Source organism: Bison bison, unplaced genomic scaffold (assembly GCF_000754665.1).
Source record: "Bison bison bison isolate TAMUID 2011002044 unplaced genomic scaffold, Bison_UMD1.0 scf7180017864309, whole genome shotgun sequence".
NCBI classification, from domain to species: domain Eukaryota; kingdom Metazoa; phylum Chordata; class Mammalia; order Artiodactyla; family Bovidae; genus Bison; species Bison bison.
In genome coordinates, this window is record NW_011494881.1 from 2,950,533 (window position 1) to 2,968,515 (window position 17,983).

At 38.8% G+C, this 17,983-nt stretch overlaps 1 protein-coding gene and 1 pseudogene across 4 annotated transcripts in view; both read left to right on the plus strand.

Annotated features, from left to right (window-relative positions):
• Window positions 1-17,983, plus strand: part of TET1 (tet methylcytosine dioxygenase 1) — a 138,521-nt gene that overhangs the window by 64,871 nt on the left and 55,667 nt on the right. The window lies entirely within an intron of this gene.
• LOC104997445 overlaps window positions 16,776-17,983 on the plus strand; it is a 1,999-nt pseudogene continuing 791 nt past the window's right edge.

Here is a 17,983-nt window from a genome sequence, read left to right on the forward strand (position 1 = left end):
CCTGACCTGCATACAGATTTCTCAAGAAGCAGGTCAGGTGGTCTGGTATTCCCATCTCTTTCAGAATTTTCCACAGTTTATTGTGATCCATACAGGTGTGTAATGTGATAATTTGATATATGTGTATGTTTTGAAATGATTATCACATTTTTGTGTTGTTTTGGAATCAGTGAAATTTTCTTCTCTTTTAGTAGTTTGTAGCATTAGTCTCATTTATTACTGGCTAAAATTTTGCTCTTTGCTGTTTTTAAATTAATTATTAGTTAAAAGGTCTTAGATATCATTTAAATCTCTATGAGACAAGTATTGCTTGTCCCTGGTAAAAGTCCTTTGTTAACCATATTTAATCCAGTCTTTAGTCCCTCTGATTGCTCATCCCCAAGCTGATTTGTCTGAATCACTTTTGCAAGTAGAATACCCAGAGACCTTGTTGGAATTGCTTCATTATCAATGTCCAAATGTATAACATCTGCTGAGGTTTCTTCCTGCCTGGAGCCTTGTGTTCTCAAAACTCCCATTAGTTTCCATGGATGTCATCTCATTTGTTAGCAAGCATCAAACTGGTTTAGGAACAGACCACTAAGGGCTAGCTGGCAGCTTGCCAGAGAGGTAAATTTAGGGTCAAGTTGTGACTTTGTAATCCTTAAAAGAGAGGTGAGAAAAATTCAGCAGTAACAAAAAACCATCAGTGTTCACAGACTAGGAAATCATTTTCTGGTGCTCTTTTCATTTTCTTTTATTAAAAGCCTTATATGTGGTTGTCAGTCTTTACAACCATACTTAGTGGATGATATTAAACCTTAAGGATTTCCCGTTTCATCATGTAACACCAGTCTTTTGGAAACTGTAAAATTCAGAATCTTTTTTCTGATTTATGATTTTATTCTTGTGTTCCTTTTCCTTTATTTGATTTATATTCTATGTTTAAGATGTTTATGAGGCTTTGAAAAGTAATGGAGCTGTAGATTTGAATTTGCCTGTTTCTAATTGTTAAAGAAATACTTAAAAGGAAAGGGGAAAATGCAGTGCCTTCCTCTATATCATTAAATGACTTCTAAATTATTATTATTATTTTTTGTAATGTCTACATTTCCTTGTAATGCCTTCATTTTCATCTATGACATTTTGTTTGCCCTATGAAGTATTTGAAACAGTGATGGCAATGCCAGTGCTAATGTTTTATTTCAAATAACATGTGTCCAAGCAGACACTTAAGTATCTTTTCCTTTAATTGTAAATTTATTTGTTGTGGACTATAAGCCTCCTCCAACTTACCCAGATGGACAGAATTAACATTTGTCTCACACTCTTTCAAATCACTTTTGTTACATATAAGAGCATACATATGTATGTATGCATAGAGTATGTATACATAGAGTTTGTATGGACTAAGAGCCTCCTCCAACTCACCCAGATGGACATTATTAACATTTGTCTCATATTCTTTCAAATCACTTTTGTTACATATAAAAGCATATATACAGAGAGTGGTATCATACGCTATCATTTTGCCATATGCTTTTTAAATTTCACTTCTGAAATAATACATGCAGAGTTCATGTAAGACATTTGTGTAGTTCAGAATTAGTACAAGAACAGTCAATCACCAGTCAAGTGGTTAAGAAATAGGATATTGCCAATACTGCAACCATCTGTGCATATCATTCTAACATCTCATCATCTTCCCAACCCCCAAGAGGAAATTTCTTTCCTGCCCTTAGCATAATCATTTCTTTACTCGTCTATATAAAGTTTTGTCATTCCTGCATGCATCTTCAATACTATAGTTCTTAAGGGTAAATTTCTATAGTATAAATACATAGGAGGGAGATGAGCATGTAGTTGAAAGAAAATTTTTTCTCTTGAATAAAATTATTTTTTTCTCATTACAAGAATGTTTCCCCAGTCACTAATTCCATAGCAAATAATAAACATTTGGTTTATGTTCCTATAACTACACTAACATTAATTATGGTTTTATAAAAATTAGATTGTATTATATTACTTTTTTGAGGCTTCATTCTTGTAATATTAAATTTATGTACTTCTTGTTGGGTCAGAGTAAGTAGATTTCTATCATGATTTTAATAAATTGAGAAATATGGATTTAAGAGTACTATTTAAAGACACTACTCTTAAATCCTTTAAATAGTACTCTTAAATTTAAGAGTTTAAAGACATAAAGGGAATCAGTCATAAAATCAGAATAGTCTGTCTTTTAAATTAATAGAGTAAAAGAAAAGAAAAATGACCCATTTAACAAATATAGACCCAACCTAAAAGAAATCCCACAGACTGAATAAATAAAACAAAATATAAATGATCTATTTTTCACAAGACACAATCCTAAAAGCAATGTGAGTTGAAATGCAAAAGATGGGCAAAAGATTTTCCAGAAAAGTGTAAACAAAAATAATGTACCTGAGGTGTAAATTAAAAATTTTTGATAGTTATTTTCCTCTAAATTTAAACTTAAACCAAGAGCAACAAATTTATCACCTCTAGATATTATCAATCCTTATTCTTCATAGTCTGACATTTTTAAGTGATTACATTATTTTCATTTTAAAAATTATTACTGAGATTTTTTCCCAGTCTTATTGAGGTATAATTGACAAATAAAGGGAATTTCCTGGCAGTCCAGTGGTTAGGACTCTGAGCTTTCACTGCTGAGGGCATAGATTCAATCCCTGGTCAGGAAACTAGTTGGATCCCACAGATTACCTAGTGTAGCTTTCTCCCTCCACCACCACAAAAAAATTGACAAATAGATTTGCAACCTACTTAAAGTGTACAATGTGAAGAGTATTCCCTCCATTGAGTTAATTAGCATGGATTTATCTTTCCCTTTCTCATAGATTTACCTTTCTTTTTCATTTTTCTTTCTGAAAACATGTAAATCTTACTCTCTTGTTGTTGTTCTTTTAATTACTAAATCGTTCTGATTCTTTTGAGATTCCAGGGATCATAGCCCACCAGGCTCATCTGTCCACGGGATTTCCTAGGCAAGAATATTGGAGTGGGTTGCCATTTCCTTCTCAGAATCTTCCCAACCCAGAGATTGAACCCAAGTGTCCTGTGTTGGCAGGGAAATTCTTTACCACTGAGCCACCTGGAAAGCCTTCCATTCTCTTAGCAAATTTCAGTTATACAGTACATTGTTGTCAACTATTGTTACTAAATTATACATTAGGACCTCAGACCTTATTCATTGTATAACTGAAAGCCTGTACCCTTTTACCAACCTCTCTCTGTTTCTCTCATGCCTCAGCTCCTACGAATCAATTTTTACTCTGTTTCTGTGTTTGATTTTTTTTTAGATTCCATAAATATATATGATACCATGCAATATTTATCTTTCTCTGTGTAACATATTTCTCTTGGCATAATGCCCATTAGGTTCATCCATGTTGTTGCAAATGGTAGGATTTCCTTCCTTTTAAAGACAGTACATGGGGCCATCCAAGACGGACGGGTCATGGTGAACAGGTCTGACAGAATGTTGTCCACTGGAGAAGGGAATGGCAAACCACTTCAGTATTCTTGCCTTGAGAACCCCGTGAGCAGTATGACAAGGCAAAAAGATAGGACATTGAAAGATGAATTCCCCAGGTCGGTAGGTGCCCAATATACTACTGGAGATCAGTGGAGAAATAACTCCAGAAAGAATGAAGTGATGAAGCCAAAGCAAAAACAACACCCATTTGTGGATGGGACTGGTGATAGAAGCAAGGTTTGATGCTGTAAAGAGCAATATTGCATAGGAACCTGGACTGTTAGGTCCATGAATCAAGGCAAATTGGACGTGGTCAAACAGGACATGGCAAGAGTGAATGTCAACATTCTAGGAATCAGTGAACTCTGGTGTTGGAGAAGACTCTTGAGAGTGTGTTGGACTGCAAGGAGATCCAACCAGTCCATCCTAAAGGAAATCAGTCCTGAACTGATTTTGAACTGATTCAACTGATGTTGAAGCTGAAACTCCAATACTTTGGCCCCCTAATGTGAAGAGCTGACTCATTTGAAAAGACCCTGATGCTGGGAAAGATTGAGGGCAGGAGGAGAAGGGGACGACAGAGGATGAGATGGTTAGATGGCATCACCGACTCGATGGACATGGGTTTGGGTAAACTCTGGGAGTTGGTGATGGACAGGGTAGCCTGGCAAGGTGTGGTTCATGGGGTTGCAAAGAGTCAGACATGACTGAGCGACTGAACTGAACTGAAAGACAATAAAATCCCATTCTGTATATATACCACATTTTTTGTACCCATTACTCATTAATCAATTGACAGACACTGAAGTTGTTTCCGTACCTTGACTATTTTGAATAGTGCCACTACTTTATTTGAGGTAGTACCTCATTGTGGTTTTGATTTGTGTTTTTTTAATAATGAATAATGATTAGCTTCTTTTTATGTACCTGCTGGCCACCTGTTTGTCTTCTTGTGAAAAATATCCATTAAGTCCTTAATTTTTATTTACTTATTATTTTTGGAATGAAACAGTTTTTCTTTCTTTTTTTTTATCTTCAAAAATTATTTGTTTTATTTTTCCATATACATATACTCTTGTCTTTTCTTTTTTTTTTAATTTATTTATTTTAATTGGAGGTTAATTACTTTACAATATTGTATTGGTTTTGCCATACATCAGCATGAATCCCTATGGGTATACATGTGTTCCCCATCCTGAACCCCCCTCCCAACTCCCTCCCCGTACCATCCCTCTGGGTCATCCCAGTGCACCAGCCCCAAGCATCCTGTATCCTGCATCAAACCTGGACTGCCGATTCGTTTCATATATGATATTATACATGTTTCAATGCCATTCTCCCAAATCAACACACCCTCTCCCTCTCCCCCAGAGTCCAAAAGACTGTTCTATACATCTGTGTCTCTTTTGCTGTCTTGCATACAGGATTATCGTTACCATCTTTCTAAATTCCATAAAAATATGGGACCCTTCACGAATTTGCGTGTCATCCTTGCACAGGGGCCATGCTAATCTTCTCTGTATCATTCCAATTTTAGTATATGTGCTGCTGAAGCGAGCACTGAGACAGTTTTTCATAGAAAGTTTATTGATACTGAAGTTTCCTGGATGTGGTTTTCTGAATTTTTATTTCTATTTTTAATGTAATTAGAATTTTTACAACCTTTATTATCAAGGTAGCTGATGATTGGAATCTACACTTACATAGATACTTCTCCCTAACACTTTCCACATACACATACAGAGGACTGTATCATATGTAATTTTTCAGCTGCCCTTTTTAATACTATGTTTTAAAATTTTGTCATTGCAATACAGGCTACTTTAGTGAATACCTAGAATTCCATTGTACAGACATATTCTACGGTACTTTATTCACCCAGTCCTGTATCCTTTTGAAACATTTGTTGTTATGATGCAGCTCAAACAAGCTTTACATAAAAATTCTCCAAACTTTTTTTTTTTAATCTTTTTTTGGCCACACCACAGTGGGATCTTAATTCCCCACCTAAATTCGAGACCATGCACCAAGCAGTGGAATGCAGGATCTTAACTATTGGACCACTAGGAAAGTCTCACATAAATATTCTCATATTAGTAAAGAACTACTATTCAAACTGCTGCACGACTGTGCTCATTTTACATGCCAGCAAGGTAAGGCTCAAAATCCTCCAAGCTAGGCTTCAACAGTATGTGAACCAAGAAATTCCAGATGTATAAGCTCAATTTAGAAAAGGCAGAGGAACCAGAGATCAAATTGCCAACATCTGCTGGATCATGGTAAAAGCGAGAGAATCCTAGAAAAACATCTACTTTTGCTTCCTTGACTATGCAAACACCTCTGACTGTGTGGATCACAACAAACTGTGGAAAATTCTTAAACAGTTGGGAATACCAGACCACATTACTGCCTCCTGAGAAACCTGTATGCAGGTCAAGAAGCAACAGTTAGAACCAGACCTGGAACAATGGACTGGTTCCAAATCGGGAAAGGAGTACCTCAAGGCTGTATATTGTCACCCTGCTTATTTAACTTATATGCAGAGTACATCATGTGAAATGCTGGGCTGGATGAAGCAAAAGCTGGAATCAAGATTACTGGGAGAAATATTAATAACCTCAGATAAACTGATGACACCACTCTTATGGCAGAAAGCAAAGAACTAAAGAGCTTCTTGAAACTGAAAGAGGAGAGTGAAAAAGCTGGCTTAAAACTCAACATTCAAAAAACTAAGATTGTGGCATATGATCCCATCACTTCATGGCAAATAAAAGGGGAAAAAATGGAAACAGTGGCGGATTTATTTTTGGGGGCTCCAAAGTCACTGCAGATGGTGACTACAGCCATGAAATTAAAAGATGATTGCTACTTGGAAGAAAAGTTATGACCGGCCTAGACAGCATATTAAAAAGCAGAGACATTACTTTGCTGACAAAGTTCTGTATGGTCAAAGTTATTGTTTTTCCAGTAGTCATGTATAGATGTGAGAGTTGGACCGTAAAGAAGGCTGAGGACCAAAAATGGATGCTTTCAAACTGTGACGTTGGAGAAGATTCTTGAGAGTCCCTTGGGTTGCAAGGAGATCAAACGAGCCAATGCTAAAGGAAATCAACCCTGAATATTCTCTGGAAGGACTGTTGCTGAAGCTGAGGCTCTAATACTTTGGCCACCACCATTCAAAGAGCAGAGTCATTGGAAAAGACCCTGATTCTGGGAAAGATTGAAGGCAGGAGAAGGGGACAACAGAGGACGAGATGGTTGGATGGCATCACTGACTCAGTGGACATGGTTGAGCAAACTCCAGGAGATAATGAAGGACAGGGAAGCCTGCTTGCTACGGTCCATGGGGTCTCAAAAGAGTCAGACATGATGGAGTGACTGAACAACAAAACAAGTAAGTGCAATCAATTGATGTGTTAAATATGTGTGCAGAGATAGTAAAGAAGGGAGTGTTCGGTTTTATCTGAGTGCATTAGTCCCTCAGTCATGTCCAACTCTTTGCAATCCCATGGACTGTACCCTGCCAGGCTCCTCTGTCCATGGGATTCTCCAGGCAAGAATACTGGCGTGAACTGCCATTTCCTTCTCCAGGAGATCTTCCCAACCCAGGGGTTGAACCTGGATCTCCTGCACTGTAGACAGATTCTTTACCATCTGAGCCACCAGGGAAGCCCCTTTTATCTGAGTGAGGCAGCAGGATAAGAAATAATTGATTTGAAACAAAAAGAAATATTTGATCTGGGGTTTCCTTGGCAGTCCAGTGTTTAATCTGGGCTACCACTGATGTGGGAAAGTGGGAAAGTGTTTCATCTGGGAAAGTGTTTCATCCCTGTTTGAGAGATCAGATCCCTCGTGACTTGTGATGTGGACCAAAAAATAAAAAAATAAAAACACCACCACCAACAGCAAGAAGAAAATATATAAAAAGCTGGGGAATTAAGAAATACTTGATTCCACAGTGTCACATTTCCTCTAGTTCTTTATTAGAGGCAAATTGGAAGACCAAAAAGCTTTCTATGTTAAGTTCTACTTGATCATAGGGCTGCTTAAAATAGCCTAGAGGAAGCAAGGCTGGGGGGTAGGGCTGGGTAGGGGAGAATGGTTGGTTTAAGAGACATTCTGTAAAATATGGCCCAAAGCCAGGAACTTGGAGGCCTTGCTTGCTAGACTGAAAAATGTGAATTTTGCTCTGGGGAATCTTGATTCCCTCTTTCCTTTACCGGGCTGTTCTTTGAGTCTTTATGGGCTTTTTAGCTTTAGATCTAAGGGAACCAGGCAGGGGTTAGTTTAGAATGTGTGGTTTCTATAACCCCCTTGGGTGATGTTGTTGTTTAGCCAGGTGCAGTGTGGAATATAGCCTAAAGCAATTAGATTTGCATTTCAAATGAATTCCATAAATAACTGCATTGTCTAATAATTAGAAATTTGGGTAGGACAACTGAGAAACCAATTTTTATTTTATTTTAATTTTAAAATTTAAAATACAACTTTATTTTGGTACCACTGCATTTTCTTTCAATCATTGAATATTTAGCATTGAATTGCGGTTCATTAAGTATAAAATATACACTAAATTTCATAGGTTTTATGTAAAAATGTAAACTATCTGATAATTTTTACAATAATTCCATGCTGAAATAATATGCTTGCTATGGTGACTTAAACAGAAATATATTAAATTTTATTTTACCTGCTTCTTTTTACCTAAAGAAAATACCTCCTAAAAGCTTTGAAATGATTTCTGTAGCTCACATTGTACTTACATTGGACAGTGCTTCCTTAGAACAGCATGAAGGTTTCGGAGTGCTATATTCTGCAAGCCAATCTGAATTCTGAGATTAATCCACTCAGGGTAGCTTAGGTCCTGACAATGTTTGCTATCTAACACTCATTAAAATGTGAGCTCCATAAGAACTGGTCCCTTTTCTCTACTTTTGATGGATACATGCCTTGTTATTGGTCTCTATAAGCATTTTGAATGAATGTACGGAGGCAAAGAAGTAGGAATGGGGAACACAGGGATAAATGGAAGGGTCTACTGAACTGAACTGAACTGCTCAACTTAATGGCTTCTCAGAAGACTCATGGGTCATTAGGTGGATTTGGGGGTTAAAGCAAGCCCAAAGAATGAAGTAATTCATTAACTTTTAGACATGAAAGTTTTAACCACTCAGTCCTGTCTGACACTCTGCGACCCCATTGACTGTAGACCACCAAAGTTCCTATGTCCATGGAATTCTCCAAACAATAATATTGGAGTTGCCAGCCATACCCTTCTCCAGGGGATGTTCCTGACCAAGGGTTAGAATTTGGGTCTCCTGGATTGCAGGCAAATTCCTTACCATCTGAGCCATCAGGGAAGCCCTTTTAGACATGGTTCAGTTGTAACTGCCAGGTAAAGATGTCCAGTTAGTGGATAAATTTCACATTCAGGAGGAATATCTTTTCTTGATGTGAGAATCAACAGCAGGCAATCATAGACTGAAGGGCAAGTGTGCCAGTAAATGGGGTGAATGGAGAGGAGACAAAGGGAAATACTATCCTTTATATGTGGGGAAAGAAGCCAACCAGGGAGACTGAAATGATGGACTCAGAACTGAAAGGAGGATCTTAAGTGAGCAACTGGACTACAGTGGTGAATCTTGGATAGTTTCAGTCGGGTAGTGGGAGCAGAAGCCTAATTATAGTGGGTTGAAGGTACATGGTAGGTGATTGCAGTTTGGATGACATTCTTTGTGAACAGTGCAGTGAGGTAGGGTGGGAGCTAAATATTTCTGGAGGCTTTTGTTTTCTCAAGACAAAAGATTTCAGTGTGTCCTAGGCCGTGGGGAAGAAGGTAGCTGGGAGAGATTTACTGATCTTTGACTCCAGAATGCTCTCTGACTTTTCTGTTAGGAATGTATAAATACCTCTGTGCATACCATCACCAGCTAAGTGCTGAATAAATAGTCAGTATTCTTGGAGATTATGTTATTATTCTTAGAAAGTCTAAACTGAAATAGACATATTTTCTTCAAAGGGAAATGTTGGAGGAAGGGAGCAGAGACCCAAGGCATGTGGGCCATAAGCCTGGATGTCTGTCCATGGCTAGTCATATCTGACTCTGGGACCCCAAAGAGTGGCCCACCAGGCTCCTCTGTCCATGGCATTTTCCAGGCAAGAATACTGACCGGAGTGGTTTGCCAGTTCCTTCTTCAGGGGATCTTCCTGACCCAGGGATTGAACCCGTGTCTCCTGCATTGGCAGAAGGGTTCTTTACCACTGTGCCACCAGTGTGCACGCATGCATATGGGCAATGTGGAATGCATCAAAAACTAAAACCTTTCTTGGTTCCTCATAGGATCATGAATTAGCTAGTTATCTGATGGCCTTCTGGAGGGAGTTAGGTGAGGCAAGGTCTTTGAATATTATCTTTGATCATGAGGGAACATTCCAGGTGGAGTGACTTGACAGGGGTTAAACCCTAGTGGAAAACAGGATTACTAATCTCCAGAAATCTTGAGTAGAGTTTAAGTGCCATTAACAAACAAACCCAAAAAAGTGCATGTAAACTGCATTTGCAAAAACTGTGGTCAGATTAAATAATCTGCAATTTGTACGTTCTTCTTTTGTTTTTAAAATTAATATGGCAATTCATATTATGGTATTACTTAATACCAGGAAGTTTTCACTGTATCTTTTTCTCCTAATTATATGAAACTAACAAATTTGAAGAAAAAGTTATACTAGAAAGTAAAACATACCAGGGTTATTCTGAAGAGGATTTATAGGTCAAGGAATATTTGTGGGAGAAATAGACGGTGACCTCTGACTGCTTCCTTAAGAACTAGCCTCTAAATTGGGTCCCAGTTTCACTCCTTTCCTTAATAATTTGTGAGAACCCTGTGTGAAAAGTGAAAGTGTTAGTCTCTCAGTCATGTTTGACTCTTTGACTCCATGGACTGCAGCCCTCCAGCTCCTCTGTCCATGGAATTCTCCAAGCAAGAATACTGGAGTGGATTGCTATTCCCTTCTCCAAGGGATCTTCCTGGCCCAGGCACTGAATCCGGGTTTCCTGCAAAGCAGGCAGATTCTTTACTATCTGAGACACCAGGGAAGCCCTGTATGAAACCTATGTGCATATACTGAATTTGGAGATTAAGTTATGATATTTTATTTAAAGAGTAATGCTGTTCTGCTATAACTCACAGACGGATAAATAGATATGTGCTGTGCTATACAGTAGTTATTTATCTTTTTAAAATTATTTTTTAAGTCCTGAGAAATTATTGTTTTTTAATTTAAGTATTAGTGTTTTGAACTGTAAAGTTGGAGAATACTTTTGAGAGTCCTTTGAGCTCCTAGGAGATCAAACCAGTCAATCATAAAGGAAATCAATAGTGAATATTCATTGGAAGTTCTGATGCTGAAACTGAAGCTTCAATACTTTGGCCACCTGATAAGAAGAGCTGACTCATTACAAAAGACCCTGATTCTGGGAAAGAGTGAAGGCAAGAGGAGAAGGGGACAACAGAGGATGAGATGGTTGGATGGCATCATTGACTCAATGAACATGAGTTTAAGCATGCTGCTGAATATGATGAAGGACAGGGAAGCCTGGTGTGCTGCAGTCCATGGGGTCGCAAAGAGTTGGACAGCAACAATACTAGTTGATTTACAATGTCATGTTAATTTCAGGTGCAATTCTTTTTTAGATTCTTTTCCCTTATAGGTTGTTATAAATTATTGAGTATAGTTCCGTGTGCAATACAGTAGGTCCTTGTTGGTTATCTATTTTATATATAGTCGTGTGTGTAAGTTGAGTTATCATAAGGAAATTGAGGTGCAAAAGGGATCTATAGAGCTTTATGCCATGTGGTTGGTAAGCAATAGAAAGGGGAGTTACCATTTTCATTCCGGGAAAGCTCACATTATTAAAAATATATGGAACAGTTAGGGTATGTAAAAAAGTGTTAAGAATAACACACTGAACATAGAGTTGGTTATTAATTTTAAGCTTGGATAGGGTTGTTCACAAAAAGTGTGAAGAACAAAAAGGCAGTGGATTTAGAATCTTCTAAGGAACAGGCTTGGGAGACACACCTACAGCCAAGGGACAGACATTCAAGGGACAGAGGGGCTCCAGGGGAGATCTAGATTTTAGTGTCATTAGAGAATGCCCTTGGGGATCTACAGAAGAGCAGAGTAGGTGTGTGATATTTAAGGAATGTTTGGATTTGGCAGTTCAGAAGTCATTCATAACCTTGAGGGGTAACCCCTGAAGATAATTGAATGAGGAGGGGATTTAGTGGGTTGATAGCTTGAGGCAGATTTGGAGTCTGAGTTTTTGGGGTTTTTTTTTGTCTTTTGTTGTTTTTACGTGAATTAACACATTTATTATAGGCTAGCAACGTTATGAACGGTGGACCTTGAGTTACTTCAGTCAAACTATAGCATGATAGAAGTGGTGCTGTAGGTTTGGGAATTACCTGCCACCTTTTCAGGAACCACAGAACCAGATCCCCAAAGCTTGTCTCTTCATTTTGTTTTTGCCACCAGAGAAGCAAGTGTACTTGGTGGGCTGGCTGATTTCAATTTTCTTCATCATTTTTCTGAGGGAGGTACCATAATGGGCTCTTATTGACAGACAGTCCTGGCCTTGGTGCTTTTAGCCTTGCCACCAGAGAGGGGGTTCTTATCGTTCTTTCTTTTTTTTTTTAATGTCTTACATACTTTTTTTTTTTGCTATGCCTCGAGGCATGTGGGGACTTTGTTTCCTGACTAGGGAATTGAACTTGAGCTCTGTGGACCGCCAAGGAAGTTCTGGATTTTTATCTTTTTGACTAGGAATAAATTATACTGGCTCTAAGCTTCTGAGGAGGTGGTCTAAGACAAGGTCATCTACGGCTAGAGAGGTTTAGCTCTTAGGTTTATACTTTTGGAACTCATTTGCAATTAGCTTGGTTTTTGACTAAATAGAAGTTGTCCCTCCCTTTAGTTAAGTCTCCTCCTTTGCCCCACCCCCAAGTAAAGGATTTATTGTGGATTCTAAAACCCTGTGGCCAAATGAGGGTGGAGTTTTGGGGGTTAAGAATGAAAACTTTAGGAAAGCTTTTGGATCTGGCTTCTGGATCTGAAGGAGAAAATTGAGAAACATCTGTAGTTTCTTCCATGGCTCCCATTCGGCACAAGCTTGGAAAAACCATGAGGCCCTGTGGCACCAAGGTAGGACAGGTTGGGGTGTATAGTCATCCAGTCTCTATGCTCCCTCTCATCCGGCTGACCCACCCAGCCCTGCCTATCTGTGGCCTTTGAAACCCCTCACTGGGTAGCTGTAGGCAAACTGGAGAAACAGATAAGAGGCAAAACTAAAAAAGAATGTTAGGGTTACAAATCTTGGTAGGGCAGATATTCCTTTTTTATGCCTAAAAAGGGAAAAGGGGAAATTAATGGCTGGGATTCTGGAGTAGATAATGTCACTGCTCTAATAAAATAAAATAGATCCCCTTTGAAGGAGGATATTTTTGATGTATGTGTGTGTTAAATGCTTATTTTAGAATTTCCTTAGGTGGATCTTTGGTGAGTCACTGGTTCGTCTTTACTTTTGACTTAAATTTGATTTTGTTAGCAAGCAGTTGTGGTGAGCATTGTTTGGTGGTAGGTTGGAGAGCAGGGCTGACCTCTGCATCTTTTTCTTGGTGTATTTTAAAGGGAATGTGAGAGAGGAAAATACAGTATCAGGAATGATTGTGTTTTCTTAAAGTCAAACTTAACAGAGGCCTCAGTGGTTTTTCCTTGGGTTTTTCTTCATATGCTCAGTTTTCAGGTTGAGAAAGCAGACTTGGAAGGTATTTCTTCTGATTAGGGATAAATACACTGTGGGCTGCTCTTGCTGCTCTACTTGTTAGTTTTTAAAATTGCTTTTTCCTCCAAGGAGGTGAAAAAGATTGGTTCTTGGTGGGGGAGGGGTTGAAAAAACTTAAGATATCACAATGAGGTCACTGTATGTAAACACATACACACTATATCTATGATATGACGATCTTTTGGGGAGGTATTAAGATCTTCTGGGGAGGAATATTAGGGAAAAAATGTTTTAAAAGACTTCTGCAATAAGGGGTGGGAAAAAAATGAAAAGTAGGTTAAGAAACAAACTGATTTACCTGTATAGTAAAGGTCATAGTCTTGTTGGACCAAAGCTCTGAAAATACTTTGAAAGTTTTTATTTTTTCATGTAGTCTGGGTACCTGTTTCTGGATGTAGGAAATACAGCACGTATGGAATGTGAGCATGTGTTGGGAGGGCTACAATCAGATCCTGTTCAAAGGGCAGAGTCAGAATTTTCAGAAGAGAAGCCCTCTTTCCTACTTCCCTGGTGGCTCAGATGGTAAAGCGTCTGCCCCCAGTGCGGGAGACCCAGGTTCGATCCCTGCATCGGGAAGATCCCCTGGAGAAGGAAACGGCAACCTACTCCATTATCCTTGCCTGGAAAATCACATGGACAGAGGAGCCTGGTGGGTTACAGTCCCTAGGGTCGCAAAGAGTCGGACACGAGTGAACGGCTTCACTTGACTTCCTCAGTACCATTTGGCTCCTGCAAAAGTAGGTATAAGTGTCCTGAGGATAGGAATGTGGAAAAATGAGAACATGGCAATAGCTTGGGAACTACTGGATCCAGATCTCATCTCAGGAGTTCAACGAAATTCCTGTTAGTTCAGAGTACGCGCAACCTGTAATCGTGGGATGGGTATTGAATGGAAGACAGACAACTAGGGGACTTTGAAATCATTTACTGTCTTTTAAACTGTACCCTTGGGTCTTTTTGGAGTAGTAGAGGACAGGAATGGAACTGTGGGGGAGGGGCTGGGGTAGGAGAAGAGACACAAACACAGGTAGGTGGTTATTTGGGTTTTGCCATAACAGACAGCTTCCAGAAAAACCCAAAAGAAATTTTTGGCCAACCCAATAATTTGCACTTCAAGATGGATGTTCAGGAAATACACTATACCTAGGCAGATTAAATGCCAATAAAATCATCATTAAAAACTGTGGCCACTGGGGCCTGTTTCAAGTAGTTGGATTCACGCTCTTGGTGACATCATGGAAACAGCTCCTTCCAGCTTATTACGTGTGTGCATTTCTTCCCAACTCTTGCTTAGTTGGTCACTTTGATAGTGGATTGGCACCACAAAAATTGGCCAACCCTACAAAATAGGGCTTCCTCCCCACCACTTCCCAAGTTGATTGTTAAACCTTTATCAGAATACCACTGAGTAGAGTTTCTAAAAGACAAATGTTGACTGTTGTATGTAGCTTTCCTAAAATATCTTAAACAAATATTATAAAAAAATATGTACTCTGCACTCTTCCTCATGCTCTAATTTGTTTGTAATTTGATACTACATAAACTATTCTGCATTTAGATTTCTTTCACTTACTATACATAGAAGTCTTTGCATAGAGTGCTTTGTCAATTTTGGTTTACTTTTAAGGGAAATATATTAAAAAGTCAAAATAGCTTTTAATCATATCTGGCCTAAATAAACCTTTGCTGTTTCCTCACTATAAAGAATTGCTCCTAAACTCTTTCTATTCACCATTAGTTTCTTCCAGAGTAACTTTATGCAAATATGAATGTGTATATTATTTCTTTTTATACAAAATGTATCTCACATATAATCTTTTCCTGTTAGCTATGGAATTTTTGATCCTTTTTTATGGTTTCAAGGCATTATATAGCTATATCACAATTGAATTAGCCTGCTACAGATGGACATTGGAATCTTTTCAGCTATTTGTTTAAATATACAAAGCTGTCAAAACATGTAGTTATATGCAAGTATAACTGGGATAAATTTCAAACTGCTGTATTAAAGTTGCACTTAATTTTGATAATTATTGCCAAATTGTCTTCCATAGAGATTGCACCCTTTTGTACTTTCACCAGCAATATGTGAGTTTATTTCCCTACAGCTTGTCCAAGGGTCTAGGTGGTCAAACTTTTTGACTGCTATTCTGATAAATGAAAAATGTCATTTTAATTTGCATTTCTTTTAATGTTGAGCATCTTTCCACAGTGCCTATGTCAGGGTTGTATGAAGATTAAATGAGTTATTGCAGGTAATGACTATATTAGAATAGAGCTAATGGCTTTGGAATTATAACTGTTGTGATGAAATTGTACTCTCTTTTAGTGATAGCTCATTGTCACTGTGCTCTTGAGTCGGTTATTATCTGACAGTTATCTCACTTAATTACCATCACAATCATATATGATCTCTTAAAAAGAGAAAACTTTAAGTTAAGGTTTAGTTAAGGTTAAGTAGCACATCCTGGGTTGTACAATTCCTAAGGATTGCTCTTTCCTTCCCCGTGTTAGTATTCAAGATTAAATAGTAATGGCAAATAAATTGGTTTCTTTTCAACACTTCTTTTTAAAAACAAACCTATATATACTTTATTTAGATTTTATCTATTTAAATAAGTTGATTTTATGTATTTTTTAAATTGAGGAATAGTTTATTTAAAATAATAGTTTCAGGTATACGACAAAGGATGCAAAATTTTTATAAAGATTATTTACTTTATTTAAAGTTACTATAAAATATTGGTTACAAAAGAAGAAAAAATACAAAAAATATTGGTTACATTGCCTCTGCTGTATACTAGGTCCTTTTAACTTATTCATTTTATACATAGTAGTTGGTATCTCTTAATTCCCTACCCCAACTTGACCCTCCCCTCCATTCTTCTCCCCGCTAGTAACCACTAGTTCTCTATATCTATGATTCCGTTTCTGTTTTGTTAAATTCATTCATTTTATCTTTTAGATTCCAGATATAAGTGATATCATACAGTATTTGTCTGTCTGACTTATTTCACTAAGCGTAATATTCTCCAAGTTCATCCATGTTGTTGCAAATGGCAAAATTTCATCCCTTTTTATGGCTGAGTACATTCCAGTTTCTATAATAAAACAACATCTTTATCCATTTATCTGTTGATTGACATGCAGGTTGTATCCATATCTTGGCTATTTAAATAATTTCTTCTATACATTTGAACTGCAAGAACGGGCTACTTTAGCAGGCTCGCTTCATTTCCGAGGTGCCCTTGCCCCTCCAGGCCTGGCAGTGCTTGCCTCCGCCTTTAGCAACTTTGTTGCTCCTACACGGTCCCCCTGGGTGGGCGAGCAGGCTGGCTCAGGCTGCCACGGGGGTACGTTTGGAGAGTTCCTCAGGGGGTCTGCGGGATGCAGTGCAAGCTGCTTGGCGCAGGGCTGAACCACCGCGCCCCAGTGATGGTGGGCAGCTCCCCGCCCCGGCCACTGGCCCGCTAGGCGGATTCGGCGCTAACACTGCAGCGGATAGCATTCCAGGAGGACTAGGAGAACATCAACCCTGCGAAGGAGGCAGTCCCCGACCAGGTGGGCTGGTGGTACTGAAGGCCGGAAACTTGCGGGGTCCAGCACCCCAGAGGCCTAACACTTGATGGGTTGCACCTCTTAAGGATCTCCCTATAAATGATGAGCATATCACTGTTCCTCCCTGGAAATTAAACAGTAAACAGCCTGCCTTTACCATTCATATAGATGAAGCAGAAGGATGCAAAAGCGGCCAACTGAATCTAAAAAAGCAGAAAGTGAAGATGTCTTGGCTGTTACTTTACCAGGACCAAGAAAACCACTGGTACCTCTTGATTACCCCGTGGATTGTAGTTTGCAGTCACCACATACTATGTTCACATCAATTGTATTGGAAGATGAAAAGCCAGGGAATGTTAATGAAGTACCAGACTACCATGAGGATGTTCACACATACCTTAGGAAATGGGGGTTAAATGTAAGCCTAACATGGGTTACATGAAGAAACAGCCAGACATTACTAACAGTATGAAGGCTATCCTCGCAGGCTGGTTAGCTGACGTAGGAGAAGAATATACTACAAAATGAGACCCTGCATTTGACTGTGAACTACCTTGATAGGTTTCTTTCATCCATGTCTGTGTTGAGAGGAAAACTTCAACTTACGGGCACTGCTGCTATGCTGTTAGCCTCAAAGTTTGAAGATACAGACCCCCAGAAGTAGCAGAATTTGTATACATTACAGATGACACTTGTATCAAGAAACAGGTTCTGAGAATGGAGCACCTAGTCTTGAAAGTCCTTGCTTTTGACTTAGCTGTACAAACAATAAATCAGCTTCTTACCCAGTACTTTTTTCATCAGCAGCCTGCAAAAGGCAAAGTTGAAAGTTTAGCAGTGCTTTTGTGAGAGCGAAGTTTGATAGACACTGGTGCTGCTGCTGCTGCAAAGTCGCTTCAGTCGTGTCCAACTCTGTGTGACCCCATAGATGGCAGCCCACCAGGCTCTCCTGTCTCTGGGATTCTCCAGGCAAGAACACTGGAGTGGGTTGCCATTTCCTTCTCCAGTGCATGAAAATGAAAAGTGAAAGTGAAGTCACTCAGTCATGTCCGACTCTTAGTGACCCCATGGACTGCAGCCTACTA